At 48.1% G+C, this 12,500-nt stretch overlaps 1 protein-coding gene across 6 annotated transcripts in view; it reads left to right on the top strand.

The window, feature by feature from the left end:
* Positions 1–12,500, top strand: part of LOC147010870 (la-related protein 1-like) — a 221,043-nt gene that overhangs the window by 166,194 nt on the left and 42,349 nt on the right. The gene's annotated exons all lie outside the window — the stretch shown is intronic.

The following is a 12,500-nucleotide window of genomic DNA, read 5'->3' as shown; positions in this document are numbered from 1 at the left end:
CAAAAGGGAGAAGACTGTTAGTTCCAGATAAACACCATAAACTATGATTCTTTTACTGGATCCCAAAAACCCTTGTATGATGGGGTTCATCACTGCAAGTAGAAAAGGCAGTTTGAAACCATTGTCAGGTCGTATTACAGGGACGCAGAAAACTAATTTATAAATGCTTAAAAAACTACCATGAAAAGGCGAGGTACTCGTGCAACACACGGGAGGGGGCTTGACAGCCGGTTCATGAAGGACTTGGGCAAAAATCTTACTGCAGCTGACCCTAACAGAAGTAAGGTGGGTAATATTTCTACGATGTCACAATGGCGAAACTGCAAATCCTGAATCCGCAAATGTCGGGTGGAAACCCTCACATGATTTCCTCATTCTGCTTTAAACTCATTACCTCTATATTTTCATTGCAAATAGCATCATTCCACTCACAAATTAATACTATGCTTTCCATAACTTTGTTCCAGTTTTGCTTAAAATAATTCGCCTGAAATCCTAAACAGGATGAATGTCAGGTTTTGGAATGCCTCCTCATGGCTGATCTGTCCTTGCAGTCATTTTCACGCATCACAAAGTTTAGTTTTGATATCGAAGAGTTTGACTTTTAATATGTAATTATGGTTCAAGATCCAAATACATAAGTACAGTGTCAGCATATGTAACTGATGTACTTGGTTTAAATGGTTTGCATTGCTCTGTTATTCTTGAAAAGGGATTTATTTTATTTTATTCCCCCCCCCAATCCCCCACCCACCCCGCGCCTCCCTTCCTCACTCCGAAATCGTTGTGTCTTCTCTTTTTTCAGCCCTTCATCGTAATTTAAGTGCTGTGCAGTAGGCGATTGACAACTTAACGATTCCCCTCTATTTCCTGACGTTTCCCAAAAGCATTATGTTTTTGGATGTTGAGTGATGCTTGCACGTCAATAGTTTAGGCCTATCTGTGCATTGTACAGTGAAGAAGTAACATTAACTTTTCTTTTGGTGAATGCTTATTTCAAGTTGCACTTATAGCTAATGTAAGCATTTTTCTTTGCTTGAATAGTTTTTGTTAATTTAACATTTCATGCGAAGAGCCAGTGCAATTCCTTTGTATGATGCCTCTTTAAACCACATCCAGTCCCATTGAGCACTTTGGAGAAACACTTTTAATAATTATTTCTAAGAGCAGTGGCCTCAATTGCTTTGGCCTGCTTTGAGTATGAGAAATTGTTTGAAAAATGCTGGCATTTTTGAGATGACGTCATGAAACAATATGACCATTGCTATCAATTCAGAGTCTGGTCGGCTCTGTTAAATGTTCAAATCCTTTCAACACTTCTTTGCTCTGTGTTGGTATTGTGATGGTGACGGTGCAGCGGGAGAAGGAAGTGGTGACTGTGCAGCGGGAGAAGGAAGTGGTGACTGTGCAGCGGGAGAAGGCAGTGGTGACTGTGCAGCGGGAGAAGGCAGTGGTGACTGTGCAGCGGGAGAAGGCAGTGGTGACTGTGCAGCGGGAGAAGGCAGTGGTGACTGTGCAGCGGGAGAAGGCAGTGGTGACTGTGCAGCGGGAGAAGGCAGTGGTGACTGTGCAGCGGGAGAAGGTAGTGGTGACTGTGCAGCGGGAGAAGGCAGTGGTGACTGTGCAGCGGGAGAAGGCAGTGGTGACTGTGCAGCGGGAGAAGGCAGTGGTGACTGTGCAGCGGGAGAAGGCAGTGGTGACTGTGCAGCGGGAGAAGGCAGTGGTGACTGTGCAGCGGGAGAAGGCAGTGGTGACTGTGCAGCGGGAGAAGGCAGTGGTGACTGTGCAGCGGGAGAAGGCAGTGGTGACTGTGCAGCGGGAGAAGGCAGTGGTGACTGTGCAGCGGGAGAAGGCAGTGGAGACTGTGCAGCGGGAGAAGGCAGTGGCGACGGTGCAGCGGGTGCATGCAGTGGCGACGGTGCAGCGGGTGCATGCAGTGGCGACGGTGCAGCGGGTGCATGCAGTGGCGACGGTGCAGCGGGTGCATGCAGTGGCGACGGTGCAGCGGGTGCATGCAGTGGCGACGGTGCAGCGGGTGCATGCAGTGGCGACGGTGTAGCGGTGCAGGCAGTGCGACGGTGCAGCACTTGCATGCAGTAGCAACGGTGCAGCGGGTGCATGCAGTGGCGACGGTGTAGCGGTGCAGGCAGTGCGATGGTGCAGCACTTGCATGCAGTGGCGACGGTGCAGCGGGTGCATGCAGTGGCGACGGTGCAGCGGGTGCAGGCAGTGCGATTGTGCAGCACTTTCATGCAGTAGCGACGGTGCAGGCAGTGGTGATGGTGTAGCGGATGCAGGCAGTGGTGACTGTGCAGCGGGAGAAGGCAGTGGCGACGGTGCAGCGGGTGCATGCAGTGGCGACGGTGCAGCGGTTGCATGCAGTGGCGACGGTGCAGCGGGTGCATGCAGTGGCGACGGTGCAGCGGGTGCATGCAGTGGCGACGGTGCAGCGGGTGCATGCAGTGGCGACGGTGCAGCGGTGCAGGCAGTGCGACGGTGCAGCACTTGCATGCAGTAGCAACGGTGCAGCGGGTGCATGCAGTGGCGACGGTGTAGCGGTGCAGGCAGTGCGATGGTGCAGCACTTGCATGCAGTGGCGACGGTGCAGCGGGTGCATGCAGTGGCGACGGTGCAGCGGGTGCAGGCAGTGCGATTGTGCAGCACTTGCATGCAGTAGCGACGGTGCAGGCAGTGGTGATGGTGTAGCGGATGCAGGCAGTGGTGACTGTGCAGCGGGAGAAGGTAGTGGTGACGGTGCAGCTGGTGCATGCAGTGGTGATTGTGCAGCAGGTGCAGGGAGTGGTGACGGTGCAGCGGGTGCATGCAGTGGTGACGGTGCAGTGGGAGAAGGCAGCGGTGACTGTGCAGCGGGAGAAGGCAGTGTTGACGGTGCAGCGGGAGAAGGCAGTGTTGACGGTGCAGCGGGAGAAGGCGGTGTTGACGGTGCAGCGGGAGAAGGAGGTGGTGACGGTGCAGCGGGTGCAGGCGGTGGTGACGTTGCAGTGGGTGCAGGCAGTGGTGATGGTGCAGAAATACAGGTTGGTAAAAATGAGGTTTGGGAGACAGTTTTTGTAGGTGATGAGACGATTAAATGTGTTGATTCTTCATTCTGCATGAAGGATCGTAGACAGAATTCTGTGCAGTTTTGAAGGAGCAGGAGGTAGAGACATTGAAGGAAGGGTAGACAATATCGTACCGGGTCAGAGTAGAAAGAAGTTGGTTGTGGTACACCGGAGCAAAAAATTTAGGGAAAGTTTTCTCAGAGGTTTTGAAAAATAGATACAGGATATTGGGTAAGCGGCTAAAAGCAAAGGGTTGTGAGGTCATGTTTTCTGGGATCCTCCCAAGATTAGGAAATGATGTAAAAATTAGGAGCAGAGCGATAGATATCAAATGCAAAATCTTCCTCCCTTCACTATTCTTCCAACCTTTGGTGAAGAAGCAGTGCGAATCATTTCAGGGACAAAGGAAGTGTTTCCAGAAGGATGGCCGCATGTTAAATGGAAAGGGGCAGCAAGGTTTGCAGTTCGAATGGAGGAAGGAATTCAGGCTTTTTTAGGTTAGCGGAGGGTGGGGAAGCTATCAAGGAAGGAACTGATAATGTTATTGTGATGTGTAAGGCCAGGCAAAAAAAATAGAATTTCAGGAAGAGAAAAGTTAAACATATTTTATACCACTGCCAGGAGTTTGAATAATGGGATGGAAGAGCTTGAAGCCAAAGTATATCGTGAGGAGTACGATGTAGTTGCAGTAAGTGAGACATTGTTTAAGGAGGAGAGTAACTGGAGGACAGGGTTAGAAGGCTACAAGGTGTACCAGTGTGATGGTAATGAGAGAATAGGAGGAGGAGTAGCGATCTGGGTAAAAGACAGCATTGCATCAAGAGAAAAAGTGGTGATATTAAAGAGGGAATTGATGTAAATGATTCTGTATGGGTAGTGATAAGAGATTGTAAAAACAGTAAGACACTGGTAGGATACTTTTATAGGGCTCCGGGTGTGAAAGAAGAGGAGGAAGGTCAGGTCAGGTAAGCATGCGCCGGAGCAGCATGTCGCTGCGTCCACTCCATGGTCTCCGTCTGGCCATCCCCCAGGCAGATGCCTGGCTCATCCCAATCTCCTTGAGATGCGGATCAACTTGCTGTAACCATGAGGCACGTGGTCAGCCCATTGGCCGCCTCCACTCACGAGGCTGCCTCGCTGAGAGAAACTGGTGAGCAGGATCAGCGTCAGGAAAACGAGCCACCAGTCCATACAGCCGCAGCTTGCGCTCACAGACTATGCAGGTAACAAATCTCATTTGAGTATCTCAGCAACCGCTCGTTTGACACAAAGTCCAACCAATGACAGCCAAGGATTCTCCGAAGAGACTTGGTACCAAAGGATTAAGTCTCCATTGCAGATCCCTGGGCAGAGTCCAAGTCTCACATCCATAGAGCAACACTGGAAGCACCAAGGACCTGAAGACTCGGACTTTCGTCCTCCCGCACAGGTACTGGTAGCACCACACCCCGTGATCCAGTGAAACCACAACTCCCCAGGCCCTACCCAGACATCTGTTGATCTCTGGCTCACAGCCAGTAGAGACATGAATATCACTGCCAAGGTAAGTGAATCTCTGCTTGACCTCAACATCCTCACCACAAACAGGCAGGGCCGGATTTACCATGTGGGGGGCCGTGGGCACAATGATTGTGGGGGGCCCCCAAATTTGGAGATTAATCAACAACTTAAATTATAACTGCTTTTTCATCAACAACTGAACTTGTATCTATAGATTTGGCAGACCCTGATCAGGAATGATTTGGCATACATGTTCACAAATTAAAATTAAATCTGACAATATGACAAGATGGACGGATTTTTGTTGATATGGCTGGTGACTTATCTATGAGCTGATTACTTATCTCTGAGCTCATTCTAAAATCAAATCACAAAAATGCTGTTGCTGCAAGAGTAAGAGATAGAGATGGACCAATATAAGAAAATAACAAGCGACGCACTGTCATTAATCATACTACGAACTTGATTAAAAATCTTCAAACTTCTAAAAACCCTCTGGACAACAGAAATCTGAAATGGTGATTAATAGCCGACTTCCAGCGACCGCAAATATACGGCAGTGTCATCCACATCAATGAACATACACACGGCGCCTTAATCAATGGACAAGCTTCCTACGCGACTTCGCGGCAGCAAACTCGGATATGATACTGTCAACCTGCATGGAATTTAGCACATCGGATTTGGTTGAAATGATGGTCAGATTGACCAGTCTCTGCTGCCCCATCATGGAGCGAAGATGGTTCTTGATAAGCTTGAGTTTCGAAAACAAGCGCTCCCCACAGCAGTTCGACACCATCAGTGAGAGGTAAATCCGAAGCAGCACTTCCACGTTTGGGAAAGTATCGGTGAGTTTTCGCTCGATGAGAAAACTGTACATCTTGAGTTCAGTACGGCCAGAGTCTGGCTCTGACTCCTTCATCATGGCGTGAAACTGAATCATTTCTTCTGTGAGGTCAGGTGATAGATCTTCCCGATACAGCTCGACGAGCTTCGAGCATGACTCTCGAATCTGCTCCACTTGGAGTTGAACAAGAGCATGCAGGAATCCAAATCTGTCGCTCATCTCGCTGTAAGCGTTTGTACGCTTTTCCAACTGCGACAGCAGTACGTCGATCACTAAAATGTATCCACTGATGTGAAAGGACCCCTTGGCATCTAGTTCTACTTCTGGAGTCTGTCCGTAGTCCAAGGGAGCGAGGTGGACATTACGCTTTCGTCAGCGCGATCCGCGAGTGAATTCCTCCGTACCTGAGCGCTTCACTCCGTCAACAACCAATGTATCAAACTGACCGCGTAATGACTGCACGAAGCTCGCCAGTGACTTGAGGAGCTGCACGGCTGTGTTGAGATCGGTAGCTTGTGACTGAAGGGTTTTACTCGTACGATCAAATCTACCAAGGACAGTAGACCAGAAACCAGCATAGAACCCTATCTCGAGCGTGCACATCGTTTGGTGAAGTGTCTCGGCGGTGTTTCTCCTTTCACTATTCAGTTGTTCATCGTTTGCGATTTCATCGAGGACATCCATGATTTCGCTGTAACCGTCTAGAAGAGCTCGGGTTGCATCAGAATGAGCCGACCAGCGAGTGTCGCTGAGGCGCTTTGGTACTTGCAGACCTTTGGCTTTCAGGGCATCAAATAATCTGGCATAGCGCGACGTGGAAGCTGTAAAAAATACATACACTTGTTCCACGAATTCAAAGAATGCTGCTGCAGGTCTACAGCATCCCACGGCCGACTGACCGACTAAGTTCAGTGAGTGCGTCACGCATGGCACAAATATTGCGAGAGGGTTCTTCTGTTGGATCATTCCCTGCATCCCGTTGTATCGGCCACTCATATTAGATGGGTTGTCCTCTTACCATAGATGGGTAAGATTGTCCTCGGCAGTTAGCGATGTCCAATCCAGTGGCTTTCAAAAAATCCAGTAATGCCGTCGCTTGCTGGAGTCCAGTGTGTCCTGTGTTGCTCAGAAAGGTCATGAAACGCTCCACTGGAGCCTCGTTCTCGATGTATCGTAGAATAACTGTGAGCTGGTCGATGTAGCTTATGTCAGGAGTAGAATCGACTGACACAGAGAAGTATTTGCCTCTTTCACACGAGCGACGATGTTATCCAGAACAGATTTTCAGATGATGGAGACTAACTCTTCACATGTCATAGATGATAAGTAATTGGTGTAGCCACTACCTTGGTTGGCATATTTCTGAATGTGCTGCGCCAAAAATGGATCGTATTCCGCAAGTAATTCCATTAAACCAAGGTAGTTACCATTCGTCCGTGACCCAACAATTTCATCCGATCCACGGAACGCCAGACCACACTCAGCGAGAAACGATATCACGCTCACACTTCGTTTCAGCACCTCCCTCCAATAGGACGCAATCTCACTCACCTGTTTGACGAGTTCATTGTCCACACGACCTGCGGATGTTGCTCTGTCTGACAAGCGGATGATATTCGCACAATGTACACGTGAACGCTCATGCACCTCGATAGAACGACTGGCATGCTTCCAGTCATTGAATCCTTCCCCGCCAGGGCAGTAGCGCCTCCAAAGACCTTGCAAGCGATGCAGTACAGTTTTCCGGTTGATGTGGAGAAGGAAAGCCAGGACCTTTTCACGGACTCTCCGTTTTGTAGTCTATGGTAAAAAAGATTCTTGGAGCAGCAGCGTTTCCTACCTTCAACAAACTGTATAGATGAATCAAAGGGACCAGTCAAATTCTGCAGGGGCTCCAAATCTCGTGATGCCCAGAAGTCGATCATCTCTGATGACGGTCGCTCAGGAGGCCAACATCCAATGCAATTGGCAAAGCCAGGTCCACGATCAGTCAGTATGTCTCGCGCTTCTTCATCTGATGCATGTTCTTCATCGGTAGAACCTTACGAGATGTTGGGTGAATCTTGACGCGGGGGTTGCGTTGCCAAATCCACTTGTTCTGTCTTTGTTGGTGTTCCAGCCTCTGTCATGGATGAATCGCCTGTTTGTGCAGGAGTGAAAAATCCTGAGATTGTCTGGGTCTTATCGATGACGGCCTTGTGTCTTTCATTTTTTTCCTTGGAACGTTTCCGCTTTTGAGCACCACTGTCATATTTCCGTGGAGCCCTTGATTTGTGCCTGTTGTCACCGAAGCCGCTCATTGTGGTTTCTGCAGCTGGTAGGTACCGAGTAACCGAGATATTGTCAGAGTGCACGTGGGACGTACCACAATCACGAACAACAAGTATGTTTCACACACCTGGAACATAGAAAGTCACACCGTGTTACTGTGCTGTGCGCGCCAGTAAGCAGGGTACTGACAGCGTTCCCTGCCAGCCACAGTTTCAGTGTGTACAATACTACCCCTGCCGGCCATGTGCTGTGCTGGTCTGGCCTAGTTTTACCACATCGGCTTTCACCTTTTCACCTCTCCTCTGGCTGGACCTCTGTATTCCGTCTGTGCTTTCTGGGCTCTGGCGGGCAGTGCCGTAGTTAGTTGGTCACGCTCAACAATCCGAAGCATCGATGATCAATCCAAAAAAAGATCCGAATGCGGGCCCCCAATGCCCGAGGCTTCCCCTGGGAATTTCTGACCACGTTGGATCCGTTCTGTGGACCGTGGAAGAAATGGCTTGAAAAAGCCAAAGCTTGAAAAGGACCCTCACAATGACGGACAATTTTGAAAAGACATCCTTACAAATAGTTTACAATCTTCATTCACCGACAATAAAACTTTAGAAGCACATTTTCAAGGGATTTTCAAAATGTCATCAAAATTGGGGGGGGGGGGGCGGGGCCATGGCCCCACCTGGCCACCTCTAAATCCGGTAGTGCAAACAGGTACAGACAACATAGCAGCATCCAAGATGTCATTGAAAGCCTGGATCTTAGTTTTGACCAAGGAAATCCATAATCCCAGCGGCTCCGACTCATTCAGCACGGCGAGGGCCCCCAAAGGGATATATAGTCTCCGCAAAGATGACTGCATCATCTGCAAAATCAAGGTCAGAGATCTTGACATTCCCAAACAATGATCTCTTGATCTCTTCGACATCCTCCCCAGAATCCAGTCCATACAAGAGCTGAAAAGTGTGGGTGCCAGTACACACTCCTGCCGAACTTCAGTAACAACTGGAAATACGTCAGAGATGGTATCACCACATCTCACAGCACTCTCAGTTCCAGAGAAAAGTTCAGACATCAGATTGATCAGCTTTGGTGGCACCCCACGAAGACCAAGATTCCTCCAGAGGGCATCCTGATTCACTGAATAAAACGCATTGCAGAAATCAACATAGGCTACAAGCAGCCCCTGCTCAACTGCATGCAATGACAAGAGTACAACATTTCCACCAGCCTTGAGAAGTTCAGCATGGATGCCACAGATCCCAGGAGCTTTACCCCATTTCAACCGGTTCACCACAGTCTTTGTATCCACAAGCAAAGGTGGACCACATTTGATTGGCGAGTCAGAAATAGGGATTGTAACACCCCTGACATCGAACTCGACAGCTGGTGGATGAGCCTGGTACAGCCACTCAAAGTAACCGGCCCAGTGGGCCTTCACTTTGGACTCTTCTGTCAAGAGCCCACCACCCTCTGCTCTAACTGCAGTACACCGAGGGATGGGCTTGGAGGAATGCAATGCGCGAATTCCCCTGTAAGCAGGAGGAGAATCACTTGACCACAGGTGATGCTCTACCCCTCACAGATTCCTCACACATAGGCCTCTTTGTCCACCCTTAGTGCATGTACAGTTTTACACCTCAGCTCCCTGAACAGCTCAGCTCTGCCATTCAGCCTGGCCCTGCGACTCTAGTCAATGGTATCCAGTGTCCTTTGAGAGACAAAATTCTTCTTTGCCCTCCGGTGAGTTCCAAGACATCAACTGGCAACATCAAGGACGGTGGGCTTGAAGGCACTCCACTACTCTTCAGGATTCACCAAAGCACCCAGACCCCCAAATCTCCACTCAGCCTGTTCGCAAACTCTTCAGCTACCGTTTCATCCTTGAGCTTGCCAACATCCAGCCTCGGCTGGGATGGTACCATTCTCTTCGATTTAAGCTGAAACTTCAGAGTTGCTGCAACAAGCCTGTGGTCAGTATTGAGGAACTGAGCACTCCGGCAGACCCTGCAGTTCTGGATTGTCGTCCAGCGACCATCAAACGAGCACATGGTCAATCTCCTTTGCCACACCGCCAGCGTTGGAATACCAAGTCCAGCACTGAGCCTGTGCGTGGTGAAACCATGAGCCAGCCATCCTAAGTCCATGACTTATTGCAAAGTCAAGGAACTTAGTGCTATTCTGGTTCACAGTTCCAGACCCATGGGGACCAACACATGTCTCATAACCATCCCAATCAGTTCCAGTCAATGCATTGAAATCCCCCAAGACTAGAAGAGTATCTCGCTTGGGGCACTGATCAACCACAGACTCGAGCATGGCGTAGAATGCGTCCTTCATGGTGAGCCTCAGTCGAAGCATATCCAGAGACCAGGGAAAAGTTCACCCAAGGAGTGACAAATCCTTTATCTCATTATACTCTCGTTGACCAGTGTTACCTCAATTATCATTGGAATCAGCTTATTGGACACAGCTACAGCAACTCCTTGCACATGGTAACCTTCAGAGCGACCAGACCAATAACACTGAACAACAAATTTCAAAATTTTTTTTTTACTGGAGATGTGTAAAGTGATTAAGACTAATTTGGGTACGCTGATTTCAAAAATCATAACCGTTTTGCTGTATCACGTCAGGATTTTCAGGAACAGAAATATTCCAATTGCCTAGAAGTCAGGATTTCAATGAAATTTACATATGTCTTTAACATGTCTATTTCATACAATTGTTGTTAACTTGTGTTATATTTCTTTCTTTCAGATAAAGATGAGTAGGCGTTCCTGTACCAATCATCCTGACAACTTCTGTTATGTCTGTGGTCGGTATACCAAAAAAGATCAACAGCGAAGTATATCTACAGCAGTGAAAATGAAGGCCGCCTACTTTCACTACTTCGGGTGTAAGGTGGGGGACCAAGAACAGAGCTGGGCACCACACATCTGCTGCACAAGCTGTCACACAACCTTGACTCAGTGGTTGGTGGGCAAGCGCGTGAGCATGCCATTTGCGGTGCCCATGATATGGCGTGAGCCGCAGAATCATCATGATGATTGTTATTTCTGCTGCACAAGCATCGCCGGCTTCAACAAGAAGAATAAAGGTCACATCAAGTACGCTGACTGCGTCTCTGCTCGTAAACCTGTGCCTCATGATGACGAGAACCCCGTTCCAACACCTCCAGCTGATCAAACATATCAAGGATTGGATTGGAGAGTAGCAAATGTAAAACCATGATTTAAGAAAGGATCCAGAGAATAATTGGGAAACTACAGCTGTGAGTTTGACTTCAGTTGTGGGGAAGGTGTTGGCGACATGAATTCAGGACCAGATGAGGAACCATTTAAATATGTAGAAACAAATTAAAGGTCGTCGGCATGTGTTTACCAAAAGTACTTCCTGTTGAACAAATCTTTTAGAGTTACATGAAGCAGTGTCATTTGGTGGATGAGGGAAAGGCAGTGGACGTAGTGTATCTGTACTTTAAGAAAGAATTTGATAAGGTACCACATCAGAGGTTGTGAGCCAAAATGAGGGTTTGTGGAGTGGCTAATTGGATTGCAAACTGGCTTTGTGATAGGAAGCAATGAGTGGCTGTCAGTTGGAGGATGTTTTGCTGGGAGGATGTAAGTAGCGGGGTACCTCAGGGACCAGCACTCGGACCATTACTATTCATTATTTACGTCAATGATTTGGATTGTGGGGTGAAGAGTAAGCTTTCCAAATTTGCATATGACATAAAGCTTGGAGGTGAGGTGGATAGCAGAGGGGGTGGTGATCAGATACAGGGAAGTATTGATACTTGCATACATTAGGCAAAAGATTGGCAGATGCAATTTAACCTGAGCAAGTGTAAGGTGTTGGGGATGGGAAAGAACAATGAAAATAGAGATTGTAGGATGCAAGGGGTAATTTTGGAGCGTGTCACACAGAAGAAGGATCTGGGGGTGGTAATACATACAGGAGGTAAGCACGCAGCACAGTGCCAGGCAGCTATAGATAAAGCATATAGGGTTTTCGGTTGTATTTGGAGGGGGATCATTTATAAATCAAAAGAGGTGGTGTTAACATTGTACAGGAATTTAGTGAGGGCCACATCTAGAATATTGAGTGCAGTTTTGGTCACCATAATTCAGGAAGGACATAGATGCCGTAGAGAGGGTTCAGCACAGGGCTACTCGATTGATTCCGGGCCTAGCTACTATGAGGAGTGGCTGAAGGAGACGGGGCTTTTTTCACTAGAATTGAGGCAGTTACAAGGAGATATGATCGAGATGTTTAAGATAATGAAAGGTATAGACAAAATATGTGCAGATGAATTATTCCACAGAGTCGACAGTGATAGCACCAGGGTCCATTGCCTGAGAGTAAAGAAGAGGAGAGTTAAGACGGTAGTTAGGCAGGGGTCTTTTACTCAGAGAGTAGTTTATGTATGGAATGATCGCCCTCGAAATGTAGTGGCAGCAGACACAGTAGATAACTTTAAATTAGTATTAGGTAGGTACCTGGAAGTTATGGAGATAGAGGAGCATAGGGATGTTGACAGGACTTGTAGGAAGCTTGAGCATTGATGGGTGATTGTGTGCATGTGTACAGTGTTGTCGGTGGGGGTCTCGACATGGGGGTGTTGTGTGGTTGATGTTTTGTGTTTTTTTTTAACCAAAACCCATGCCCCCTCTTCTTGGGGGGGGGGGGGAATACAAAACAGAAAAAAACCACTAAAAAAGCCACAAAAACACTTAATTTTAATAAATAACATTTTGCATTTTCTTATTTTGATGTGGAGTTGATGTGGCGCAGTCATGATGGGCTGAATGGCCTCCACCTGT

Source organism: Eptatretus burgeri, chromosome 16 (assembly GCF_056783735.1).
Source record: "Eptatretus burgeri isolate ZD-2024b chromosome 16, Ebu_testis_v1, whole genome shotgun sequence".
Taxonomy (NCBI): domain Eukaryota; kingdom Metazoa; phylum Chordata; class Myxini; order Myxiniformes; family Myxinidae; genus Eptatretus; species Eptatretus burgeri.
The sequence above is the reverse complement of the archived record's forward strand: the minus strand, read 5'-3'. Positions and strand labels throughout refer to the sequence as shown.